Source organism: Pteronotus mesoamericanus, unplaced genomic scaffold (assembly GCF_021234165.1).
Source record: "Pteronotus mesoamericanus isolate MK-2021 breed Mesoamerican mustached bat unplaced genomic scaffold, CSHL_Meso_final contig_94, whole genome shotgun sequence".
Lineage (NCBI taxonomy): Eukaryota > Metazoa > Chordata > Mammalia > Chiroptera > Mormoopidae > Pteronotus > Pteronotus mesoamericanus.
In genome coordinates, this window is record NW_026555285.1 from 48,907,368 (window position 1) to 48,926,143 (window position 18,776).

Consider the following 18,776-nt stretch of genomic DNA (forward strand, 5'->3'; position numbering starts at 1 on the left):
TGGTTAGTTCCACCTGCCCCTCCCTCCCTCCCTCCCCGGCTGCACCCCTTCGGCCCTGGGCCCTCCTACACCCCGTACCTTCATCTACCACGTGCACCCCCCCCCCCCCCGCCCCACTTGGCGAAGTTGTGCCGTCTCCTGAACGGGGCGCCTCTCCCGGCCCGTCCACTGCGCCCTGGACGCGTCCCTGCCCCGCGGCACGATCAGCCCGGGCCTCCTCCCCCTGCGGCCCTTGTGCTGCGGCAGCAGCACCCTTTTTGGCAGTCACCGCAGCACTTAGTTTTTAAAATAAGTTTTCGGTATTAAAAATGAATAATTTTCTCGAAAACCTGGAGAGCTTGGCCGCCATGAGTCCCCACAAGAGAGCGGCAAGCGCTAAGGCTGCATGGCGGCTGTCCCTTACGCACATAGGCGCACCTGCGCTTTCTCGGGTCCCGTTGCCACCGCCCCCTGTGGTCCCGCGTCCCACGGGGCTCCCGCCCTTCACGTCATCACTAACCGCGCCGCCGCGGGAGCGCCCCCGCTGCGGGAGCCGGAGGGCTTCGTGACAAGAAATGTGATCTTGCTCTAGAGCTGTAAGTCGCCCAAAAATGTGCCCAATACATGTTGAACGAATGAAAACAGTTCACTAATTAGGGAGAGTATTTTCCCCCTTAGGGTTGTTGTGAGGACTAACAATATGTTTGGAACATATGTGCACCTATAACTTAAGACTGAAACAGAAGTTGCTATGATAGAACAGCTTAGGTCAGGACCCCATTTCTTGAATACAGCGCCACAATATTGACTACAATCACTAAAGAGGGACAGCTGGTATTTACCTTTCTAATTTTAACAAATCAGTACCTTTCTGAGAAGGATATTGATTTCTGATCTTATAAATGACCCAAATATATGACTCAGAGTAATTCCAATAACTTGGATAATTTTTTCAGAATAAATTAATTTTCTTTATTTTTCCATCCTTTAAAAGCTATTTGATTTATTATCAAGCATGCAGTACATGCATGTTTTTATTTTAGTAACAGCTTTTCTAGTAAAAGTATATTAACATTATGTAATGAAATATATTGAACTCATACATTTTTCCAATATGCAATAAGCTGAAATACTTTTTTAAAAAAATCAACATTAAAGTCAACTGGCAGGCTTACAATTTATAAAATCAGCATTGAAATAAAGCCTGTCCTATACACACAGAATTTTACATTTTAATGGCGGAGCATAATAATAAACAGCTTAGAAGTAATGTCAGTCCCATATGCAGAGAGAATAAAAAATTAACTAGACATTCAGGGCGCTGCTAGTTCCAAATGCGACAGTGGCCCCTGTAGCCTCTAGTTAGTCTACACCTCAGCCTTCAATTTCACTATATTCTGAAAACGGTTCTTCCTTGCATCACGGAGTTCACAGCCTTTGCCGTAGCTGTGGTTGGCTAGGAAATGAGAATGATATTTCTTTTTTCAAATCATGCAATATTTCCTACTAAAAATGCTACAAGCTCTAAATTGTTCTGTCGCCAAGGACAATATCTTCAATTCCCCCAAAGTTCAAAAACATTAGGGCCTGCTCACTGTCAGGCTCTGACAATTCTTTGAACAGAATTTAAACTAGGGTAGGGTTTTTCAGACATTCCTTTCAGTTCTCTGAGTTGTAGACTCTAGTCCTCTTGCCTTAGGAAAATAACTGTCACAGAGTGTTCTCAAACTGTCCGGTGAACAAGCACATTGTAACTAAGGTACTTTTCCCCAAATTCATCAATGTTTATCCTAAAATACAAATAGAACAATTGCAGCATTAAGGACCGAGGGGACCTCAAACATCGACCAAGTCTATTCTAAGAGAATTAGGCAGAACCATTTCTAAAACACAGCTGTTTAAATTTTTATTTTAGAAGTGAGCCTGGATAGACTCCAAAACCACTCTCCGTAACATTTGTACTGTTCTCCAGTATAAGTAGCCCCCATTCTTCGAGAATTTCCTCATGTTAGACCCAGCCAAGCTGACTCAAGACTGGCTAAATAACATTTTATCTTCCCGTATACAAGTTCCTTTGTCTTCTGTAACTGCTGATAGGTGGCTGCTCTCTTTTTAAAACCCAGGTTTTAAAACTTCAGTTTAAAAGGTCCATATTCTGTGATGTGTGGACCAGAAGATAACCCAATACTGTTTAAACATCTCACTTTTAAATGCAAACATTTTAGACAAAATACGATGAATGAACTCACCGCCCCACCAGTAAGTCATGAAAAGAAATTGTGTTCATGCTGCCTTAGCATTCTCTTCCTTCAGCTAGAAGGTTACTTTAAAGGCTGTGGCCGTTTAATAATTAGCTGCCATGAGACAAGCGTATTTTACTGCTCCACTGTTCCTGGCTCTCTGAGCACATACGCAGCTGTGTGTTCATCTGGTGTACAGTTATACAAGGTGGGCATTCTCATTCAACCTGAAGTCAACGCGGAGGCCGTCGGCCTTCTCCAGAATTTTGCATGCTTGATTTTACATATTGGTTTGCCAAATTTAAAAGGACTTGCCTTTTTCCTGTATGAAGATGCCTGCAGGTTTTCATTTGTGTTGTGTTCACTTTCGAATGGCAGGACTAACTAGTCGCAAGAGATTGGGTTAAATGTGGGTTCCGAGGTCGAAACAGGTGAAAAAGGAGGCTCAAAGGAGGGTTAGCAGGATCCCTCCCTGCTGTTGCAGGACACCTTAATACATTCATAGAGCAGAGCTATAGCTAGTAAATTCATCTATTCAGCACAGCACGTGACTACTATGTCTCCGTTCTTTTCCCATCCATTCATGTGTCCTCAACTTCCCATTCACGATCAAACCTGGGCTCAGAGTCAAAAGACACTCCCAGCCAAGAAACAAATGACTTCCATGAATGTCCCAGAAAATACTAACAACAACGTCCCAGAGTTCGCACTTACTATGGGAAAAAAATTCTAAAGTCAACAAAGCCATGTGGCCTCGGTAATAAAGTCAATGTAACAAGACCTCGCCATGGGTTGGAAAGCAAAGAACTCACAGAGCTCACGATAAGGCACCAGGCATTGATGCTAAGGCGATATGTAACAAACGAAATGGCATCGCTACGTTTTGTATTATTTTCAGAACAACTTGATAGATATCATGCAAAGACTTTTTTTTTAAGTACCCACATCTCTACAAATAATAATGTCCAAAACTGTCTTCCACAGTAGAACTCAATTCTCACCCTCTCTAGTTACATGTCTTTAAATCAGATGATAAACAGTGCTTGACATGAAATATATTTTTAAACTACACTGAAAGTAGCATCGGCAAAAACGCCTCAGGTGAAACTGCACAACAGAAGACATATTGAGTAAATCCCAAACTAATGCCCTATAATCCTCCCTTTTGCATAAAGTATCTGATCATGGAAAAACAACATATTAAAATGGATTCTTCTGTTTGCATAAGACGCATTTAACAACAAATGTTTTCTGTTTACATAAAAAAATCATCTTCTAGGAAAGGTAAACCGTCACTGGAGTCAAAACCACAACTTCATAAATATTTTGAGTTAAATTGTTTCAGTTAAAGAAATACTGAGCCATGCTTATGGTTTTGTTTGCAAATTGCATCCTTTTACTAAAATGCAAAATAAGTGACATGGATTTCCTACAATGGTAAATGGAGGTTTGATGCACAGTTCCTTGCCATCAAAACAGATCACTGAAGTGTGTGTAAGCTAAATTTCAACTCCTTGAAATGACATCAGAACCTTGACAAGGGCTATCCAAGCTAGCCTTTCTCTCTCATCTGTTGTATTGCATGCTCCACCCAAGAGCACTGTCCTAAGAAATAGGCTCACGGTGGCGAGAAGTTCTTTCTCTACACAATGACTGTGTTTGTGGACCAGTCACAAGCCTTGCGAATGTTCTCTTTCCACTCCTCAGCCCGAACTGGGGAGCCCAGGCCTGCGCACGGCTCCCTCGGAAGCGCGCTCCGAGCAAGGGCCGAGCGCGATCAGCAAAAGGCCGGGATGGGGCCGCGCGCGGATAGATTCAGACGCTTACACACGTCTGCCTCACAAGCAGATGTTCTACGTCCAAGATCCCTGCAGAGAAAGACTGAGTCCGGTCACTCCGGACGCCAGCGGAGACCGGGATACGTTCACTCCCTGCCGCCCCTCGAGCAGCTGACCGAAGCTCCGGCGTCTCGGGAGCCTCCCTCCCCGGCAGCCCAGGCTGTCACTCCTTCCCGGGGTCGCCCTCGCCCAGCTCAGTCCGCCTACTCCCTGCCCTGTGCAAGAGCTGCCCTTGCTCCCCTCCCTCCGTCGGGCAGCTGTCCTCTCTACCGCCGCCGTCGCTCGGGGGTCGGCCAGGGTCGAGGGCTAGCGACGGCCGCGCAGCGCCGCAGAGCCCCTGGTGAGCGCGACACCTACCTTCCCTGTCACCTGAGAGGCTCGGCCCGCCGCGCCCCGCGTCGCACCCTGCAGGTCCCGGCTGGAGTCAGAGGCACAGGGGCGCGCGGGGCACGGCCGGGTGCAGGGTACAGGGTGCGGAGCTGGGCTGGGGGTCCGCTCCTCGCGCGCAACCGAATCGCTGACCCCGACCAACGGCTCCGCGCTCCCGGTAGCCCGGCAACGGCTGCCGCCTCCTGGGCCCCGCCCACGTGGAGCTCCGCCCACCTCGCGGCCCCGCCCTTGGCACCGCCCCTAGGCTCCGGGCGGCGCCCCACCGCAGCCTCCAATCCGCTCCACGGCTTCCCTAGCCCGCCTGGCTCGCGGGTGCCAGGGGCCCGCCCTCCGCGGGTGTGCGCGCTGGGATCGGAGAGTGGCGGGTGGAAGGGGCCCCAGGACCACCGAGAGCTTGAATGTGTTAGGTCGCCTGCCTTGGCGAAGGGAGGGAGGCTTCGTTTCTACCCTGCACGTGTTTTCCCAGGATCTTTCTGCCCTGGCCTTGCGGGTGCCCTGCCACCCAACTCGCGCTTCAGCACGGGAGCAAGGCCCCGGGAGGACGGTGTGGCCCATCTGCTCTGGTCTACGGAGACCACGAGGACCTAACTCCCCTACAGCGGCCTCGTGCCTCATCCGCGGATGGACTTCTCCAGCGGGTCCTCGGCTGACGCCCATTTCGGGGAGGGTGCGCTAGTTAGCCGTCCACCCACCCCCTCCTCGCCAAGACCAGCCCCGGCCAACTCCCGGGTGCTCCATAGACTCAGAGCCGCTGCAGCTATGGGGGAGCGCAAAGCCCAGCCTCCCTGCCTTCGTGAGCACGTCGTAGAGCTGTTAACACTTCTGAATTAAAGTTTGTTAATTTATGAAGCAGAGCCAACAGTGCCCACTTAATAGATTTGTCGGAAGAAGGGAAAGAGCTATGTATGTAACCAAAGTACTTTCGCGGTAGTAGAATGCTGTCGATACATAAGCAATTATTGTTTTGTCTGTCCAGTGCGTGAATAATTAGACAAATACCTTAAAACCCAAGGTACTGGGCATGACTTTGGTACAAAGAAGCATCCACAATATCTTGTGCGTTGGTTTCATCTTCCCTGCCCAACTGCACAGTCTCTTTGGATGGGACCAAACCCTATGCCTTATATACCCCAAGGCCCTTACTGGCCTCTCAATAAATAATCGTTGAGTGAACAAAAAAGTTATTGGACTTAATTACCGATAAACACATCTCCTGACCCATACTGAGAACACTGTAGTGTTGTACAAGTTAACTTGTAAAAACTACATTAACCTATTATTATCCAGGTTGTCTACTTCAAATATAACAGGGTCAGGATGTAAATCACAATCACGATGTATTTGTAAATGATTTACAAGTGACATCCACTAGCTTATTTGAACCTTGAAGCAAGTATGCTTTCCCCTGGCCTCGTGGCTGCTGCCTGGCTAGTGTGCACTGCTCTGACACACTCACTGCTCTTTCGAAGGCACCTGTTTGTCTGGGCTCCTTTCCCCGGCTCGGCTGCAATCTCCCGAGTGCCCATAGGATTTTCTCAGTGTCCTCAAGCCTCACTAGCACACGGGATACTCAGCGCTTTGTTAGGTGGAACCGTCACGTTTTCCTTTGTAGGGGCTCAACGCACGCGCCCCTTCATCCTCGTTTTCTCTTGGGCCCACCATGGCATGCGCCCCCCCTTCCCCTGGTAGTGCCCCCACTCTCAGGCCTTTCTCCTTGCTGCTTCGTCCAGCGGGCTGGTTGCCTCCTGCCTGTCATCACCGCCACTGTCCAAGCGAACCATTCCCATTCCTCGTTGTAAAGAACGGCGTCCATGCTCCTTGAATTAGCTGAAGAGATTTCCAAGCCTGGACTCTACCCGCACGTTCAGCCTTACCTTTCTCTCCACTAGACCGTATGCTCTATATTCTGGCCAAACTGGTCTGCGTGCCTTGCCCTGGAGTGCCCTGAACTTGCCCTTCCCTTTGCCCTCTAAACTTCCTCTTCATACCTATTTCCCTCTCAGATGCCTTACTTACTTGTCTGACTCCTACTTCAGGACCAACTTAAAAGCCACAACTCCCGTGAGTCCCTCCAAAGTTTGTGGCCTCCTTATTAGAATAACAGCACTTGCCACATTCTTTGATGTGTCAGAACTGTGCTGAGATTTTTTTTCCTTGAAGACTTAAAAGGAGCTCTGCTTTCAGTGAAGGGGCATACGTTGTTCCAACCTGTATCTCCGATAACATCAAACATTCACATAAGTGTTCAATAAATGTTTTTCTGAGTGGAATTTATTCTGCCAGCTCAGGCACTACCTCTTTGACGTTAGCCAAATGTTCTTTTTTCTGTGGCCGCCTTTTGTGCTTAGAGACAGTGACACATGATGTAGCTGATTAGCTCTTGCATCATTTCCCGTGTGTGTATGATTGATCTTCCCAGGAAGCCTGTGAGCTCGCTGTGGAGAGAGGCCCTATGGTGAACACACTCGGACTTTGACATCAGACAATCTGGTCTTAGATGCCAATTTGCCATTCACTAGTTCCATGCCCTTGGAAAAATTACTTCACCTCCCTAAATTTCCATTTCTTCAGCTGTAACAGGAGTTGTTTCATTGGTGGTCACCTTGTTTAATTAGGTAACATAGATCCCTTAGCCCAAGCGCACGCTCAACGGCAGCCAGTATCCGCAGCAGCACATCCGCACAGGGCAGGCGAGGCCTAGCGTCCACGTGAAAATGGTCCTTGAAATAAGGTCTGACAGTGGAAACAAAGGACACTGAACGTCTGTAATCCAGCTATTCAATAAATCTGTTCTCTAAAGAAGAGGCATGTTCAGATAATCAATACTCCCCACTTCACCTCACTTTGAATGTGTATATGACCTGGAGACAGCATGTGAAGGAGAATCCAGGCCCACAATTAAGCACTGCAGGTGGCACAAGGAGAGCTGTTTGATCCCTGCGCCCATTCCAAAGGGAACGATGCTTAGAATTAGGGCTGCGAGCACTTTCCTCCCTTTAAACACTGGCTATTGCTAACAGGTTGAAATATGCGCTATAAAAGCCAAATTGGTGTAAGGACCTTGGTAGGGGTGTTGTTGGTTAGGTGTTGGTTTTTCTGAAGCTGGTTTTAGCAATATCTAAGCTGATACCAAATGTATCTGTTTAGAACATCATCCCCCAAAAGTTGAACTAATGAAGTAGCAAACTTCCTGAAAACATCGTTTCAGTGATACGCTAGCTCGCTGGAAGAAAAGTTCATGGAAAACTACTTGACTTCCTAGTGTGAACCACTATTCCCTGGAGAAATGGAGGAGAATGCAAGCTACCTGAAAATCCTGAATTTTGTCTTTGAGTTTACTGTTCCTGTATATAGTAGGTACTCAAAGATTTGCTTTAATGAATTATTGAATCCCAAAGGATAATAAAGTTTGCCCAATATAGTTAAGAAAATAAGGGGAAACAAATAACCAGGACTCAGAGATTTAAGTAATTCCCAACACCCATTGCTGCCAATTACAGATAATCAGTGTGGTGCTGGGGCCGGTCATTGACTGACTTGCCCGAGGTCACACACCAAGTTAATCATGAAGCTGGAATAAAAATCTGGGCTCCCTGATCCCTACTATAATCTTCACCATACCACCAGTGCATAAGCCAATATACACGAGAAGGCCAAGGAGGGTATTTATTTAGTTTATATAATGTCAAACTCATGACATTTTAGAGCAAAGTTGTCATACGTTGAAGCACTTGACTGATCTTTGGGGGTTTATGACACACCTGTTGTCCAGACTCTTTTCGTGTGTTTAATGGGAGAAGAAAAGAGGCATCGACTCTCCTCCTCTCCTTCTGGATAAATATGGCGGGCTCCTCAGCACATGGCTGAACTACGGCGCAGGGCTTGCTGGGCAGCAGCTTGTGATGCTGGGCCACGGGGCTGCCAAAGCATTGGGGACACTTCACAGAAGGGAGAGAGCTGTGCTTGTCAGAACTCATCTCAGAAAGAGGGTGTTTTATGTGGGAAGGGATGGTTTGATAAAGTTGCTCGACACCCCCCACCTCGCCCTTCTCACTAGGGAGCAAAGATACGTCACCGTGAAGGATGTTAAAGTACTTCTCAGTCTAAGGACGTGAAGCTTGCTGAGTAGTGATTTCAGCGCATTGGGGGACTTGGAGCCAAAGCCGTGACATGTGACGGTAGAGGAGAAACTAAGCACAGCTGCCACGGAGACTTCGGCTGCCCTCCTCTCACTGCCCATCCTTCCACACTGGGCTGACAAACTTTTAAAGAATCACTCTTTAAAGGGGCACCAAATTATTAAATTTTCCCGGGGTTTCTTGGACTGGCCCTGCCATCAAAGGATGCTTGAGTGTGTTCCAGTCCTGAAGTAGAGGAGTAATGGATTATGTCTCGACACCCTTTATAGCTGAAGATTCTAGGTCAACTGATGGAAAGCTCGATCCAAAACTTCTAATAGCTCCCATAAAATATATTAAAAGAAAGAAAAACAGCAGAACCCATTTTTCAGCCAAAATTTTGGCTACAATGTTTGCTAACAGTTCAGTTCAGCTCTATATCATTCTTATAACAGAGAAACTTAATAGACTTCCGGTCAAGATGGAGGCATAGATGGACATGCTTTGCCTCCTCAGGCAACCATAGAATGAATTACAACTAGATCTCAAAACAACATGCAGACCCATCAGAAAATCGAGCTGTATGGAAGTCTGACAACCAAGGATTTAGAGAAGCCACATTCACCCAGACAGGCAAGAGGGACAGAGACAGACAAAGAGGCAGAGAGAAGCAGTGTGGCGCAGAGAGGCAGCAGCAGAAGGGACAGTCCCACATTCACTGTGTGGTGGATAAAAATTGGGAGGGATACTTTGCAGGTGAGTGGTCCCAGGCCCAGGCCAGACCGCAGAGCCCCATGTTTCAGTGCCGGGAAGATAACTCCCCATAACTTCTGGCTGTAAAAACCAGTAAAGGTTGGGGCAGGGGAAGAAACTGCCGGATTTTCAGGAAACTCCATTTAAAGGGTCCACACTGATTTAGAATGTACCCAAACCCACCTCTCTGGGATTCACCACCAGGGCAATTGCTGGAAGGGCACCAGTCGCATAGGGAAGTGGTTGAAGTGACTGTAAATGGGGCGGGTGCCAGGCAAACATACAAAAGCCAGATGTTGATACTGTCCCCTCTCTGAGCCCTCCCCCCACACAGAGCCACAAAGTGCTAAAGCGGGTTGCTCCACCCTGGCAACTACCTAAGGCTCTGCCCCACACAATTTAGAGATGCCTTTTCTACAATAGGCCATGCTACTAAGACAGGGAGTCAAAGCAGCTCTACTAAGACAGGGAGTCAAAGAAGCGAACACAGGGAGGCTGCCAAATTGAGGAGACAAAGAAATATGGCCCAAATGAAAGAACAGGACAACGCCCCCCCCCCCCCCCCCCAAAAAAGAACTAAATAAAACAGAGATAACTAACCTATCCGATGCAGGGTTCAAAAAACTGGTGATCAGGATGCTCAGAGAACTCACTGAGTACGGCAGCAACAAGAAAGAAGAAATGAAGGATACACTAAGTGAAATAAAGAAAAATCCACCGGGAACCATCAGTGAAGGGGAGGAAGCTGGCATTCAAATCAATGATTTGGAACATAAGAAAGAAATAAACATTCAACCAGAACAGCAAGAAGAAAAAAAGAATAAAAAAAAAAAGAAAACAGGGATAGTGTAAGGACCCTCAGGAATATCTTCAAACGTACCAACATCCGTATCATAGGGATTTCAGAAGGAGAAGAGGAAGATCAAGAAATTTAAAACTTATCCAAAAAAACAATGAAAGAAAATTTCCCTAAATTGGTGAAGGAAATGCAAGGCCAGGAAGCACAGAGAATCTCAAACAAGTTGGACCCAAAGAGGACCACACCAAGACACATCATAATTAAAATGCCAAAGGTTAAAGATAAAGAGAGAATCTTAAAAGTAGCAAGAGAGAAGCAGAGAGTTACCTACAAAGGAGCTCCCATAAGACTGTCAGCAGATTTCTCAAAAGAAACTTTGCAGGCAAGAAGTATTCAAAGTGGTGAAAGGCAAGGACCTATAACCTAGATTACTCTATCCAGCAAAGCTACAGTATTCAGAATGGGAGGGCAGATAAGGTACTTCCCAGACAAGGTAAAGTTAAAGGAGTTCATCATCACTAGGCCAGTACTACATGAAATATTTAAGAGACTTAAATAAGAGACTTATTTATCCCATAAAATCCCACTGGGAATTTCCCTTGAGGAGTAACAATGTTTAATTAGCAATTAAACTTCCCATGGACCCCAGTGACATCTTCCATTCCTTGGCAACACACAAAAGATGTGCTTACACAATGCCAAACCTGTAGATACACATACACACAGGCACATATATATAATTCCACATTGCATGATATATTAAATTTTGGGGGAGTACTATTTTAAATGTTATGGTAAATTATGTGCAGTAATAATTGTGTTTAGACTACTAAGAAATACAGCAGCCAAAGGAACAGTTGGGAAATAACCAGACGAATCCAGTTGACTGGCGTGTCTATCACAGAAAGGAAAAAAAAACGTATTGCCATAGGAAGTGGCTGTCTCTATGATTCAAACCAACACTGTCCTTTGATCAGCTGCCCAGTGCGTTTGTTTTTGCAGTTGTTGGAAAATGGACTACGCATGGTGAACTAGAAGGGACACGGCATTGCAAAACTAGCCATGTGCCCTTAGTTAAGATAATCCAGGTACTTCTCTCTAGTCTCAGTTTCCTCATCTGTGAAATGGCTATGAAAATTCCACCGTTTATTTCCTGAGGATGATCTGATCGATTCCTTCAGCTTGCACATGGGAGAACTGAGTAGTGAAGTGAGTCTCTTTAGGTCACATAGCTAATCAGTGACAGAATCATGACTAGAAATAAAAGTCTTTTGAAGAGTTGGACTTTCTGCAGTAACAAAGCTGCCATTGAAGCAACAGATAGGAAAGTGCTTTGAAAAAATGTAATATAAAGGTTTCGTTCAGTAGGAGTGTTATGGAGTATATCTACTTAAACCATAGTCAAGATCACCAGGGGGCAATTAAAAAATGTCTTCTGAAACAGTACCTGCACATTCAGCAATAGCCATCTTGCTTTTCAAATCAAACAGAATCTGTTTCATTTCTCAAAGAATATACAAGCATGAAGTAAACAATTGACTGAATTAATTCAGACACTGAAGTGGATTTTCAAAGACTTGACTTGCCCAAGCTAGTTTTCGACAAAGTCTAAATTAATCAGATAATTGCTAATTCTCCCTTTTGTTTTGTGCTGAGTAGAGGCTGCATTTGTTGATGTGAACCTAGTAACAGAATAAACAGTCATTTGAAAAAATTTTTAAATTCCCAAATCTGAACTAAATGGTCGAGTTCCTAAGCACACTATTTCTTTAGGCATCTTCTCTAGTTATTACTTTAAAAGCTTAATTTTCTTTACCTGACAATATTAATACTCCTTTTGTGATTTAAAGAGAATTTTTAAGTAAACAAATGAAAAATCAAACTAAACTGATAATCCAGGACATTGTGAACATGCTTTGTTATATGGTCAGTAAAACAAAACCTTAAATGTCTCTCCTGGAATGACTACAAGCAACAGTTTAGTCTTTTAGATTCAATTCTTACTGACACATTCAGAAAAATATGGTCAGCTTAGTATGGTTTAAAGTAATCTCCACTTCACAGCTATCAAAGTTTTAAAATTAAGCCAACAGTGCTAATTACCCTCCTTCTAATATTAGGAGGAGAGTTTAGAAAGTAATTTAATTAATTGGCTCCGAAAAATTAATTACGTCTGAAATGAGCCTCATTAGGTCTTTCTTGTTTCATCAGAATTTCAGACGAAAGGATGACTGGCCTTTTCACTTACAATTTCTTTGTGGTTCACAGAGCATAAAATAGACTGTTGCTTGTGATGATAATTAAACACTTCACCCAAATCAATTTAGGTCTATACCGGTCAGATGAACTGACCTAAACATGGAACTCTCACTTTTCCACTGTAGTAAGTTCTTGCATCGCAATGTAAAGATTTTACTCTGTGTGTATGAGTGTGTGTATGTGTAGTGAATTGACCCAGACACACACAAAAAAAGTTAACTTTCCAATTTTGCACACCAATATATTTTGGTTTTAGGTTTTACCCCGTTGAGTATAAACCAAAGTGAAAACGTGAGTAACAGCTTCATGTCACATAGTTAACTGTTGATTGCTCAGATAGTTTTCATAAACAGTTGGCCAACTGTAACTTACAACAGCTGTCACTATACACTTAGTCAATATTAATTTAGGAATATTAACCTTGCAAATGTTTGTGAATATAAGGCTTGTGCTGTTTTCAAAGATTGCGGAGTCGAGTAGCACTAGAGCATTTGCTAACCCAAACTGAGCCCCCACGGCACCCTCGCTGTCTGAAAAATTCTCCAGGCGTGCACAGAAAAAGCTGTAATCACACTTGAAGGACTTTCCCGGGCTTCCCTCGGGGATACAAACCACACAGAGAAATGTGTTTGATGGGTTTACACCTTGGAGGTGAGAGAATACAGAAACGACAGAGATGCACCGCCCCCTTTTATATAAGAAAACATTGGCCTCAAGGAGAGTCCCAGCGCCTGTTTACTAAATAAAGCAGCCGGTGAATTCCTAGAGCAGCCAGGGTTCCCTGTGCTCAGCCTCTGGAGTCTGGGTTCTGTGCTCAAGGCAGCACTGTTTTTTTTTTTTTTTTTTTTTTTTTTGTCCTGTTTGAACAACTCTTTTCCAAGTAAAATCCGCATGACAGATTGCAAATCGCCCTTTTGCACAAGCTACTCACACGGCCCCGGGTGCCCTACAGACCCCGATAGAGACACCGAGCCCAGCGTGGCAGTCAAAGGCAGAACGCTGGGTCCTCCGACGAGCCCAACCCTCTTTCTCGGAACCCACCGGAAAAGCGAAGCCGAAGCCGCCGCCGAACGTAAAAAGCTGTACCTGCAACGGGCTTGGAACGCTTTCCAGCCCTCACCCTTCCGGCAGCTCCGGCAGCCTCGCTCCTCCTTGGCAGCGCGGCCGTGCCAAACGCTTCCACCTCCCCGAAGCCGTGTGTCAGCACAAGCCCAGACGAAACTCCCAATCCAGGAAAATAAAATTAACCACGCAGATCAAAGGCGGGGCAGCAGGGAGATGAAATGCCCGTAATCCGATCGGTGATCAGTGGCCGAACATCAAAGGCAGGGCTCGGTTCCTACGTAAGCAGGGATGGCCCGAAAGTGCACTTTCGGCAGGTAGGCAGGCAGCCTCCCGCCGCGGAGTCCGCATCGGTGCGCAGATTCTTTTGTTTAACATGGATCACGTTGTTTTCCTCCCCCCACCCCCCACCGTCCCTTTTTTTCCCCCCCCCAGGAGGCAATACCGGCGGTTCTCCCCAGCCCGGGCCGAGGGGCGGGATCCGCGCCGCGCGGCGGTTCCCGAGCTGAGCCGCGGGCTGCGCGCTGGAAGCTGCCGAGCGCCGGCGGCGGGCTCGGCTTTATCCCTTTCATCTCGCTCCACTGCAGATCCCATGACATCATCCAGCGCCCTGGGACTGGTAGGAGAGCTATAATTCAGCCCGCGGGGGAGGGAGCCCGAGCGGCCCGCCGTTCCCTGATTTCTAATCACGCTCGGCGCTGGGGCCTCGGGCAGGACACTTTCTGTTATCTGCTTCCCGGTGGGGAAGGTCGGGCGACCGCGGCGGGCAGATGCCGCGGCGATAAGACCCCCGGCTCCCGCCACCCCCCGCCAGGTTTCCAAGGACAGCATTTGCTGAACTCTTGGCTGACAAAAATCACAGGCTTTTACAAAGACTGTCAAAGGTTCAGGGGAGTGAAGGATCACTCTGGGACCATTCCAGAGAACACCCAGCGACACGGCCAGTTGGAAAGGATGGCATTTTTTTTTTTTTAACGCGTGTTTTTGTTTTAGATGGGACAAGTCTCCGAGGATTTTAAGTAAACGGTCTTTTCCTTGAAACGGAGATTATTAGAATCGACTGCCAATGAAACAGCGGTGCTTTAATTAAAGTGATGAGTGGGCAGATAAGCCACAGCTCATCGTTGGCTGATACTGCCGCTTTCTCCCCTAAGCCCTTGGGCATGAATTCGGTCTAAGATTCCTAGACTGAATCTTAGGCCAGGTCTTAGTTTGGGGTTCTGACAGTTAGATTTTACAATATGTAGTTCTTAGATAGGTGTGATTCATTAACACCTGCCGAGCATTTTAAAGTTTAGGGAAGAAAAGAAGTGTGCCCCACAAGCACAGCCCTGGGCTTGCCTTTTGGGGCTCTTTTCTTCTAACGCCATGGCTTGAACGCTTAATGCACTGAAAAGTACCCCATTAGTCTAACTCTCCATAAGTTAAAATCAAACCCATTTCTCATTATTTAGAATTTTCATGCTATTGTTTCTTAACAATGGCAGAGTCAACAAAATAAGGTTATTTTAATTTTAGTATTTACCAAAATAGAAAATACTAAGAAATTCCATATTCGTTACAATCCAGGGTACAGTGCATTTCTGAATTCCAGGCCACTCTTTCATGGAATGATGGGAAATTTTCTGTTTTACAATGGAAACTTGCCAACTTTGAGAAGGTCCGTCAGCCCTGGCCAGCGTAGCTCAGTTGGTTGGCACGTCATCCCATAAGTGAAAGGTTGTGGGTTTGATTCCCAGTCAGGGCACATGTCTAAGTTGTGGGTTTGACCCTCAGGCCAGCATATTCACATGTGACCCCTGGTCTTCACAAGTACAGGAGGCAACCAATCCATGCTTCCCTCTTGCACGGATGTTTTTCTCTTTCCCTTTCTCTCTCTCCGAAATGTGCTTGGGCCCCGGCTGGTGAGGCTTAATTGGTTTGGCATCACCCCACACACCAAAAGGTTCCCCTGATCAACACTTCTATCCTTTTTCTCCCTCCCTTCCCTCTCTTTAAAAAAAAAATAAATAAAACCTTTTTTAAAAAATGTCCTCAGGCGAGGATAAAAAATAAAAGTTAAAACTATTTTCTTTCCAATACAGAAGACAGAAGAATGTAATCTTTTTTATATAACTCCTCTCTCTTATTGGTTTCATCTAATTTTTTCTGATGTGATATTTGAAAACATAGTTTATGAGGTGTTTATTTCCAGACTCGCATGATTCTTGAACAAATTTTAATAGCAGCATATTTGCTTTGAACAGTTAATGAGTTCAGTATTACGTTTAAACAGTCACGTGTATTTTTCACCATTTCTTTTATCACTTTTCTACCTCGTACATCACTTCCCAAAGATGCGCAGGGCTCAGCTCATCCTTGAAGTGCAGGCATGCTCCTCCGTGACATCTGGCCCACGCACAATGTTTCCTGGGCCCCTGTGAATACAGAGAAAATATTTAAAAGGAGAAGCCGTTTCCAAGGGGGCAGTGCCTCATCTCTCCCCGGAGGCCAGGCAGCGTGGACTCCATAGCCCTCCGAGCTCTCCTCTCCGCAGTCAGGCTTCGCCATCCACTGCCATGTTAACCCATGACGGCGCGGGGCTCGGTGAGGGCCTTTGGACAAGCCAGTAAATCCTAACGTCTTGATAGAGTTCAGCAACAGTAGAAGTAGGTGAGGAACCGACCTAGGAGTCTGACCATTCCCCCAGAAGCTTCCAGGATGCATTTGGAAGCGGGGGCTTAAATGAGAACATCTCAAAAGACCCTCAGCTTATACAAATCTCACCAACAGTATCTCCCATGGAGGAGTTTTTTCACCAAGCGCGGGCAATCAGTTTGAATGGATCCCCGTATGGCCAAGCCCCCTCATGTGCGGGAGGAGAAGGGCCTGGCACGAGGGCCCCGCCTGTCGCCAGGAGCAGTGTGGCGAACAGCCAGCTGCGGCGGGCGGTGGCCTCTGACCCCGGGCCCCCAGCGGGGCCCCAGCCCACTGGGCTCCCCTCGCGGTGGCCGTTGGGGCTGCTGGGCGGCGGCAGGAGGGCAGCGGGGGCGAGACCCCTTCTTTCCCCCGAGAAGCTGAGGTCAGCGAGCGCGAGCTGATGCGGTGAGGGGGAGACATAAGCTGCCTACTCCCCGTAAGAGTGTCAACGACAGGGAGTCACAGTGTTTTACTCACGCTTGCTGGTGCCACAGCACAGCCCACGGGGCTTTCTTATCTCCTTCCACGGAGTTGCCTTCCAGCCACGTGGTGTGTAACGGGGCCCAACGCTGCACTTCATTGCGCTGAAGACCAAGGGAACGTCAGGGAACGGAGGGGGTTTAACTGAGATTCCTGAGGAGGTGCTCATGCACCCCCCAATTGCCACTGAGTGCTGTTTTCTTTACGACCCCTGAAACATGCTTCCTGGACAGGCAACAGACAAAAATTCCTGTGATTGGGAGATAGAAATTCGGGGGGAAAATTCCTAATATTTCTTTCCAAGATGTTTCAGTGTTCTTAGAGTTACATAGAACTCTTTTGTAATATTATCTTTTCTAAAGTTTCTATTCAGAGGAGACTTCCTGGATTATACCAGGTAAGCACAGCTTTGTACATAAGTTGGGGGAATGATTTTGGAATTTATTTCATTGGCACACTTGCGTGTGTGTGTGTGTGTTAGAGGCGTGGGCGCTGGAGTCAGAAAGGCCTGGCTTTAAATCTCTCTCATTATCTGCAAAGTAATAACAGCTTGGATGGTTGGGACAAGCTACCTGATCTCACTGAGCTTCATTTCCCTTGTTAACGAGACGGAGGCAACAAATGTACACAGAGAACTTCAAGCAATCCCACTCCTGGGTGCTTATTCAAAGACATGTATTCCCTCTGTCTTTAAGAGATATCTGCACCCCCAAGTTCACTGCAGCATTATTCACAGCAGCCAGGAGGGAGAAGCAACCACAGTGTCCCCAGGCGGACGAGTGGATAAGGGAATCCTGATGTTTGCAGTAACACATATGACCCTGGAGGACATGTGCTAAGTGAAGTAAGGGAGACACAGAAACTTGCACATTGTTTTCCAAAGTGGTTGTACTATTTTACATGCCTGTCAACAGGGCATGAGATTGCCATTTGCTCTGCATCCTTGACAACACTTGATATTGTCAGTTATTATAATTTTAGCCATTTGAATGGAATTTAATAGTACCTCATGATGGTTTGTAAATTTTTTATACATATAAATTTTATTTTTAAGAGTAGTTTTAGATTTACAGAAAAATTGGGCAACTTGTAGGGATATTTCCCATGTATCCTCTGTACCCCATGCACAACTTACCTTATTATTAGAATTTTGCATTAGTGTGACATATTTGTAATAATTAATGATCCAGCATTCATATATTATTATTAATCGAAGTCTTTACACTGAAGTTCACACTTTGCATTGTACAGTTGTATAGATTTTGACAAACACATAATGTCATGTATCATACACTGGTTATTGATTGAGACTGTATTAAACCTGTGGGTCACACTGGGAAAAACTGGCACCTAAAGCAACAGTGAACCTTCCTACCCAAGGCCATGAAATAGCTCTCCACCTATTCAGATCTTGTTTGATTTCTCTCATCAGCATTTTATAGTTTTCCTCATGTAAATCTTATACATTAAAAAATGTATACTTAATTATTTTAGGGTTTTTTGAGGGATGTTAATATAAGTGATGCTGTGTTTATAATTTCGAGTTTCAATTGTACAGTGCTCATATATAGGAAAACAATTGGTGTTTGCATATTAACCTTATATCCTGAAATCTTGCTATTACCACTTATTGGTTTCAGAAGTGTTTGATCAATTCTTTGGGTCAATTTTGTAAAATTTTGGGGGTCAGCTCTTTGGGATTGTTTATAGTCATATCATCTGTGAACAAAGAAATTTTAATTTCTTCCTTCCCTATCTGTTGATTAATTGTAAATGCACATGGCACAGTCTAGGGCAACCACTAAAAACTACTTTAAATTCACTTTCATTATAATACTATACTGATTCATGGGTAGTACAGGTTCCTTATATCGGAACATTCCCATTTCCTCTCTCCCGTCCCTTATAACATTGCTGTCATTTATTTCATGTATCCATATATTGTGATCACCCAGCACATCGTTGCTGTTAAAACATCAGGTATCTATTAGGTCAATTAAGAATAAGAAAAATTAAAGATTTTGTTTTACCTTTATTTTCTCACTCTTCCTCTATGTAGATCTAAGTTTCTGACCTTTATTATTTTCCTTCTCTCTGAAGCACTTTTTTTAACATTTCTTGCAAGGCAGCTCTACTGACCACAGATTTCCTCAGTTTTTATTTGTCTGAGAAAGAATGT

General features: G+C 45.6%; 1 protein-coding gene across 1 annotated transcript in view; it reads right to left on the minus strand.

Annotated features, from left to right (window-relative positions):
* Positions 1 to 13,753, minus strand: part of TNFRSF19 (TNF receptor superfamily member 19) — a 66,860-nt gene extending 53,107 nt beyond the window's left edge. Inside the window, exon 1 of the mRNA XM_054586663.1 lies at positions 13,463 to 13,753. The gene's annotated coding sequence lies outside the window, so the exon portion shown is untranslated. The remainder of the gene's footprint in view (positions 1 to 13,462) is intronic.
* Positions 13,754 to 18,776: the final 5,023 nt, after the last annotated feature.